The sequence below is a fragment of the Corvus kubaryi genome, unplaced genomic scaffold, assembly GCF_017639235.1.
Source record: "Corvus kubaryi isolate FWS band 111438036 unplaced genomic scaffold, C.kubaryi_AGA036_p1.0 61897, whole genome shotgun sequence".
Taxonomy (NCBI): domain Eukaryota; kingdom Metazoa; phylum Chordata; class Aves; order Passeriformes; family Corvidae; genus Corvus; species Corvus kubaryi.
The window spans coordinates 45248-52578 of NW_024581424.1; the positions used below are offsets into that span (position 1 = coordinate 45248).

Here is a 7331-nt window from a genome sequence, read left to right on the forward strand (position 1 = left end):
AGTAAATATTTATGAAATGAACTATAATTTTCTCAGTGTACATTAAAGCCTCTGGATCAGTAAACCATCTTCAATTTTTTGCAAAACTTATACCTAGCAAGAAAGGGATCACATTTTGCCTTTATTACTTCTACTATGGACTTGCATGTACCTGTATTTGAAGATATGTCCACGTGTGCACATACACATCTGTCCATGCACATACAAAGATTTATATAGTCACAAGTACTGGGTAAGAAAAACTAAAGAAGAAGTAAAAAATGTACCTTGTATAATTGTTATAATAAGTTAAAATTATTACATAAATTTAAAATTATTATGTAAAAATGTCATGGTTCCTGATATTCTTTTTTTTTAAAAGCAAAAGCAGAAAGCACTTGGAGAAACTAAAAAAAAAAAAACAAATAAACAAGGGGAAATCCTGATTTCCCATTTTATAGGCTCTTTATTCTTGCATTTCATTCAGTTTGGCCAGTAAAAAGTAACCCAACAACCTTGAAGATCAATTGTTTATCTTCCTGTTCTAGCCATATTGCCTCCTTGCTTTCATGTACTAACAAAAAGCAGTTGCTTTTGGTTTTTAATGTTAACTATAAAGTTTTTTAATTTAATTTAAACCCAAAAGATGGTTGAGGTTTTTTTTTTTTTTTCCTTTTCACAAATGTACTTCTCTATTTTTTTTTAAAGAAAAACATATGACTTTAAAAATTCATTGTCATAGGTCCTTCAAGACTACTTCGAGGGTCACTTTTCAACATAATGTTCCTTATACTGCAAGCCTGATGAGCAGAGCTCCCAAATGTTTCAGCTGCGTGACTCGGCACTCTGGCTTTTTAAGTCACGCTTTACACAAGTCCTTCAACTTCTTAATAAAGCCCAGAGATGAAGGTGTGGGAGGCATGCCAGTATATGGACTCAAACAGTTCAGTGTAGAAATCAGTAGTGTAAAGTTGGGGGGTTTCCTCTTCCTCCTGTTTTTCTTAGTTTGGTTCAGTTAGGTTGGCCTTTTGGTACAACTGCGTGAAAAAAAACATATGCACGTGAACATACACACAGAGTTAATTATGAAACTCCACATAAAAATGTGTAATACATGTCAATAAATCCTATTTTTGTGTAATGCATTCTTCCTTCCCATCCTTTCTTGCCTCAACTTGTCATAAAGCAGGGAGCATGTGCTCCCCTCTATGCCTTGTAACTTCCATCATCATCTGCAACATACTGCAAATAGATAATTCCTTTCTAAACTGCCTGTAAAGTCCACATCAACTCTGTGGAGCACACACCACTCTAATTTACCTACAAAGCAATTAAGGTGAGGAACCCTAACACCAAACTCAGCAGGTGAGGGGAAGGTTTCTCACACTTACATTGACAGGCCCTGATGCCTGTGCACTCTGCATCCATGATGAACATTGTAAACGCCAAGTGCCCAAAAACAGTGGCCAAGCCAGCTACTGATCACATCTGCTGAACTGGCTGCTCAGGCTCACTCCTCTGCCTTCTGGCCTGACTCGCAATTTTCACCTCCTGTGTTCACCAGGAGCACTCATCTTGTGTGCATTGTGGGAAACAAGGTGGGAGGAGCAGTGTAGCAGGGGAAGCAGCTGAGGGCCCTTTCCAGGAACAGGTGTCCATGGAGGTGGGTGAATCTGGGAGACACAATGGAAGGAAAATAGAGAGACAGTGTGCATGTGCCTGAGTCAGGACAAAGAAGAAGAAGGAACAATAAAATAAAAATAAGGGAAGACTAGGAATTTATTTTTTTTTTAAAAGGAGGGAGGATTGAAAGAGGAAAAATGAGAACTGTCTTGCCACGTTCCCACCATGAGCTGCGTTTAGTCATTTCTCTACCTGTGCCATACCATGCCTCCCCAGCACATGTTCCTGTGAGGGTAAGGAGAGTGGCTGAGAAGTGTTGCTTTGATGAGGGTGAGTCTGGAACCAACAGTGGACAGATCTTTTTAAAAAGCCTACCTGTCACTCTGCTAATTTGTTTCTTTTTTTGGCTTCATAAATCCTGATTTGGAAGGAAAAGAGAGTTATCAAATATATTGTCAGAAAACAACACCCCCCCAAAGTCATGTCGTCTGTCCCTCTCTTTCTACGTCGAGAAGAAATCCAATTTCTTTTCCAACCACGAATTACGCCTAGCCTTATGCTTGGGACACATGGGCTGGAGACTCTCTGAGGAGCAAGAGGCCACAGGAGCAGGTCTATGACAAAGGCTAAGAACTGTGCCCAGGCAGGGAAGCCCTCACTGCACCATCCTTGCACTGGAGATGGACCAACAAACAGCAAATTAGCAATGAGTATATGTTCACATCAAAACTGGCAAAAGTATTGGCACAGCCAGGAACTTCTAACAGGTATGTTAGGATTTTTCACATTTTCTTAACAGACAAATAGGTCTTCTCTTAAATCACTGGCCATTTTTATTGTGACAAAACAGAGGATGTGAACACATGCTGAAAAAATAACTAAAACAATATAATTAAAGGTATTTAGAAAAGAAACCAGAAAGTGATAGAGAGAGACCTGGCATCAGCTCGCCGCTAAGGACAAGGGCAGCTACGCCAGACATGCAGAATTTTATTGAGTCACCCAGCCAGACCTACCAGAAGAGAAAGACAAAGGCATTGAGATGTTTCTGTGTTGGCTTTTGTGTCTTTCTTTGGGTGTTTGCAGCTCAGGGTACTTCTGTTAAATTAACACCGCTGACTATGTATTCTATATATTGCTATATATTGAAGTTAAATAATTGATAGTGTCATGGCTGCTGGACACGTCTCCCCAGCCCTTCTCCTAATTAACTGGCCTTTTTTGTCTTTATTCCTCTCCCAGGAAATGCTGATGTTTTTTCCGGAGTGGACACTGTGTGCCATCCACTCAGTGCAAGATCAAATGCCCTCTCTTCTAGGCCACTTCCTCCTTTCCCTCCTGCTTGCAGTGAGGGTGGACACTAGCACAGGCTGACTTACATCTATACAGCTGGGACTATGCTGTGATGAGTTGAACAACAGCACGTTTTCCCAGTGCTTGTCCCAGTTCCTCTGTTGGAAAATAACCTTATTTTCTTCAGTAAAGCTAAAAACTCAAGGGTGTGGTGGGCCTTGATTTGGCAGTGCTTTCTGCCTCCCACACCTCTCCGGTAAAAACATTCACATGAGGGCAGATAATACAAAGAGAACAAAAATGGAAGAATCACATCCTTTAAAAAGGATGTAATTTCTCCATGGCAGTGTCCCACTGCTTTCCATTTTTTTCCTTCAACCTTGCAGTCATTTTGAAAAGGCATCATTTAAAACAATCAAATTCTCAGAAGAATTTTTTTTTGCAACTCGCCTTTTCAGAGAGGTTTGCACACAAATTGAGAATTTTCAGATTTCCCAGGCAAATGAACCTTGTCCACTCGGGCAGAAACCCATGATAGCTTATGTTATTTAGCTTGGCATTATCCCATGCTGTTTACTTATAGCTTGCTGAAAATAAGGGATGATGGAACACCTTTTCCAGGGCACACCCTGAATTTATTCTTAGTAAATTGTTTACTATCTTCTTGGCCTAGAAACTCACAATTCTCTAAGCCCTTTTTAAAAACTACTTGCCCACTTTCAGCTGTGGGGAGAAGGTGACAATAACCTCTTCAGTACCTCCACTGGTGAACAAAGTGGGTGACTTCAGAAGACAGCCTGGCCACCTCCCAGGAGACAGAGCTGCTGCAATGGGAGAGCATGGATTTGTCAAATTCAGAGAATGAGCTTTGGGGATGAGGGAATCCTCTAATAAAATAAAGAGAAAATTAAATTCATCTCCCTTTTCCTCTCACGTCTCCCATCTATGCCTGGCTGGAAGAGAACTACGTGGTGCCTAGACATTAGCACTAAAGACACTACAACTCATTGACAAACACAGGGGGCACATTTCTCCTCCCACTCGAGTCGAGGGAATCATCTCTTTTCTCCTGCAGAAGTTGATGCTGCATCCTGGTGACCAGCACAGGTACCACCAGTGCCTGAATGCGTGTCCTTGTCACCACACTTACAGGTCAGCCTGTGACTACCTGCACACAGACAGGAACATGGGTCACGGGAAGCACTTGAGCTGTGCTGGAATTTGGACTGTGGCCACGTGGAGTAGATGGTGTCTACTAACCCCAGAGAGGTTCTACGGAGACTAAAACTGTATTAGAAATGAGACTCATGTCATGCTGCTACCGTCATGCATTTCTCCATGTGCATGTAGAAAAATTAATAAAGCATCTTCTATCATCCTTCCAAACCCTCCTGAACAACAGCATCAAATATGCTATGAAACACAGGTGTCACTTCTTAATTTAAGTGGAAACCTTGAGTTTCACAGGGACTAGTTTTGTAACTCTCTTCTACAAATGAATAAGCTTGACTACCCAGAATTAAAACAAAGTGCTAGAAAATAATTCCATTTTATATTCACATGCATATGTACTTTTTGTGCATGTATGCAGCCAACCCTGTGCCTCTGTGTACTGCTCTGAACATTACTTGGTCACTTACACAGAAAATTGAATGTATTTAAATTAGGTGCAGCTTCTCCCTGCTCCAAACAAAGTCCATGGACAATGCTGCTCTTTGCTGTTTATATTTACAAATGGAAATGGATTATATTTACAAACAGAAATAGCATCGTGTCATTTCAGACTAAGTTTGGCTGCTGCAGTGCTCCTCTCTGAACTTTGGGAAGTCTACATCCTGTGTTTTCCCCCAGACTCCATATCATGTCTGCAGTACCATAAATCTGCCAACCTTTCCTACCATTTCTACTGCTAATTAGGCTTCATTGGGGTATCACTCTCCCACTCTCAACGTTAGATAAACGCAGTGTCAGCTAAGCACGCTGCAAGCACTACTAACTGCATAACTGGTTATCAGGACACTTCCACTTGTCATGCTAAACCCGTGATGATAACACTGGGAACATTTTGACAAAACACACTTCTGTAGACACTGCCAGTGAGTCAAAAAACCCTATTTAGTAGTCCATAAGTAGTTCCCATAAAATATTTCAGAAAAAGAAAGAGAAATAATAACTTTTTGTCCTTTTTTTTTTTTGGGGGGGGGGGGGGGAGAGGGGCAACAACATAACATCAACTGAATTAACCTGCCCTGTAGCAGAAAAGCTGAAAGATACTTATTTTAATTTATAGGAAAAGCCCCTTTAGACATATATTTAAAAACATCTAGTGTTTCAACAAGGCTTGATAGTTACTGAAAGTTACATGAAAAACAACCACTACACAACTTGTCTGAAAATATAATAATACAAATAAAAGGTAATTTACATGAGTCCTTTATAAGAGCAATCTCTACATCCAGAAATGAGATGGCAGCATACTACAGCTAATGCAAACATTATAGCCAAATATATTTGTGGTAACACATCTAAAAGAGAAAGAATGAGAACTGATGTGCAGATGATCTGTAAAAGATTCAAATACTAATAAAAACTGGGGGGAGAAGGAGGGTAGAAGGAGGGTAGGGTAAGAGTGTTAAATCATTTTTTCATGAGGCCCGTATTCACAAAGCAATTTTTTACAGATGGTTGGAGGTATTTCTCAGCCCTTAACTGACAGGAATACAGGAGGCTGAGGCCTTAAGCAGCAGTTCTATTCATAGGCCCTTAGCCTTTGTATAATTGTATTAAGTGCAGTAACAGACATAAATTAACATGCACTGACCCCCCGCTCCTAGCAATGTATGCCTTGACCTTTTAAGAAACCTCAAGAGTAGTACTAGTTTAGTATTTGACACATCCTCTTTTGGGGCAGATTAAATGCTAGTCTAGGAGTCGCATGTACTCGAGGCTCTAGCAGGCCTTACCCATCTTTGGCTACGAGAAGCTGCTTTTCTTTCATATCTTTAAGTAAGCAGAGTTTGTCTACTATGGTGGCAAACGAGCTGATACCAGTAAAGCACTGCTAAGATTTATGGGTCCTAAAGGAGTGTTTGACGTAAGTCAGGTGGCAGGTTAGGAGCTCCTAACCTCTGAAGACACCTGCCCATAATGGCAGCTTTCTGAAGAAAGATATTTTTGTTGTTCTACAGCAAATCGTCCACCGCAATTTGTGGGCAGATAATGTCCATCAAGAAATTAGATGCCAAAATAAAAAGACAAAAATGGACTTCTTGCAAAAAGCCTTCCTCTGTGTATTTCATTTACTCATAAATTGAATTTAAAATTCAAAATATGAAAAATGAATTCAAAATTCAAAATGTAAAAAAACTTTTATGTAGTTACTTATCTATAAACTTTTCATTTTGTAACTGGAACGTACTTCATCTTTCTCTAAAATTGCCATGTCTGGAAACAGAGCAGGGGACAATGGCTAAACAAGACTGAAACAAGGATATGTTTGGTTGTTTTACTGGGAGAGGGTCCTTTTTCTTTTAAAACATGTGCTATCAGTTAATTTGCCTCTTGATTTTCTACCTCACGACTATAGTGGTAGACAGTAATTTGTACTAGCTGTCTCAAGGATGGTGGATTAAAAAAGAAGAAGAAAAAAGAAAGAAATCTACCAGACAAAAACTACGAGAACTGCAGACAGCAGACAATGCATTTAACCATGAAGTGGAAGAGTGTTAACTAGTGAATAAAGAAGGAAAGATGAGGGAAGTAAGGAGATTTTAGGCAAATGCTCACTAACTTTTTTTCTTCCCCACCTCCTTAAGACGACAGGTTTCACTAGAAATCCACGACAGCCTGTTTATATACAATTTGTATCAACTTTACATGGATTTGCCCCCCTGTTTCAATGCCCTGACCTCCCTTCCACCATCCTGGGCTTTCTCCCGTGTGCGATGAGGTTGCTGCCTGTGCCTGGGGGCAGCAGGTGCTGCCTGGGACCCTGTCGGCGCTGGGGGTCCGGGGGCAGCTGTGGCCTAGTGCTGTGTTAGGCCGAGCCTGGCTGTAACCAGCACCGGGGTCTGAGGGAATGGCAGCAGCCGAGAACCTGGACGGTTCCTCGGCTTTCGGGCGGGCCCCGTGTGAGGAATCCCCGGGGGTGTGGGGAATGCCCGTCGCTTCTCTCACCTGCCTGCAGCCCTCGCTGCTCCCGTGGCGCCTCCGGCCTCGACGGTGCGGCCGCACCTGCGGGGAAAGGCAGAGGGAGAGGAGGGTTAACGGCGCCGGAGTGGCTCCCGCAGGGGTCTCCGCTCCTCCCCGGCTCAACTGGCTGCGGCTTCCCTTGAAGCACCGAGGGGAGCGGAGACCGGCTCACAGCCCCACCCGGACGTCCCTGTCACCCATGGGGATACACACACACACACACACACACACACACACACACACAC

General features: G+C 42.0%; 1 long non-coding RNA gene across 5 annotated transcripts in view; it reads right to left on the reverse strand.

Annotated features, from left to right (window-relative positions):
* The window catches only part of LOC121672407, a 52509-nt gene extending 45189 nt beyond the window's left edge, over positions 1 to 7320 (reverse strand). For all 5 annotated transcript variants that reach the window (XR_006018870.1, XR_006018871.1, XR_006018867.1 and 2 more), the window contains exon 1: positions 7072 to 7320. This is a non-coding gene — a long non-coding RNA (uncharacterized LOC121672407). The remainder of the gene's footprint in view (positions 1 to 7071) is intronic.
* Positions 7321 to 7331: the final 11 nt, after the last annotated feature.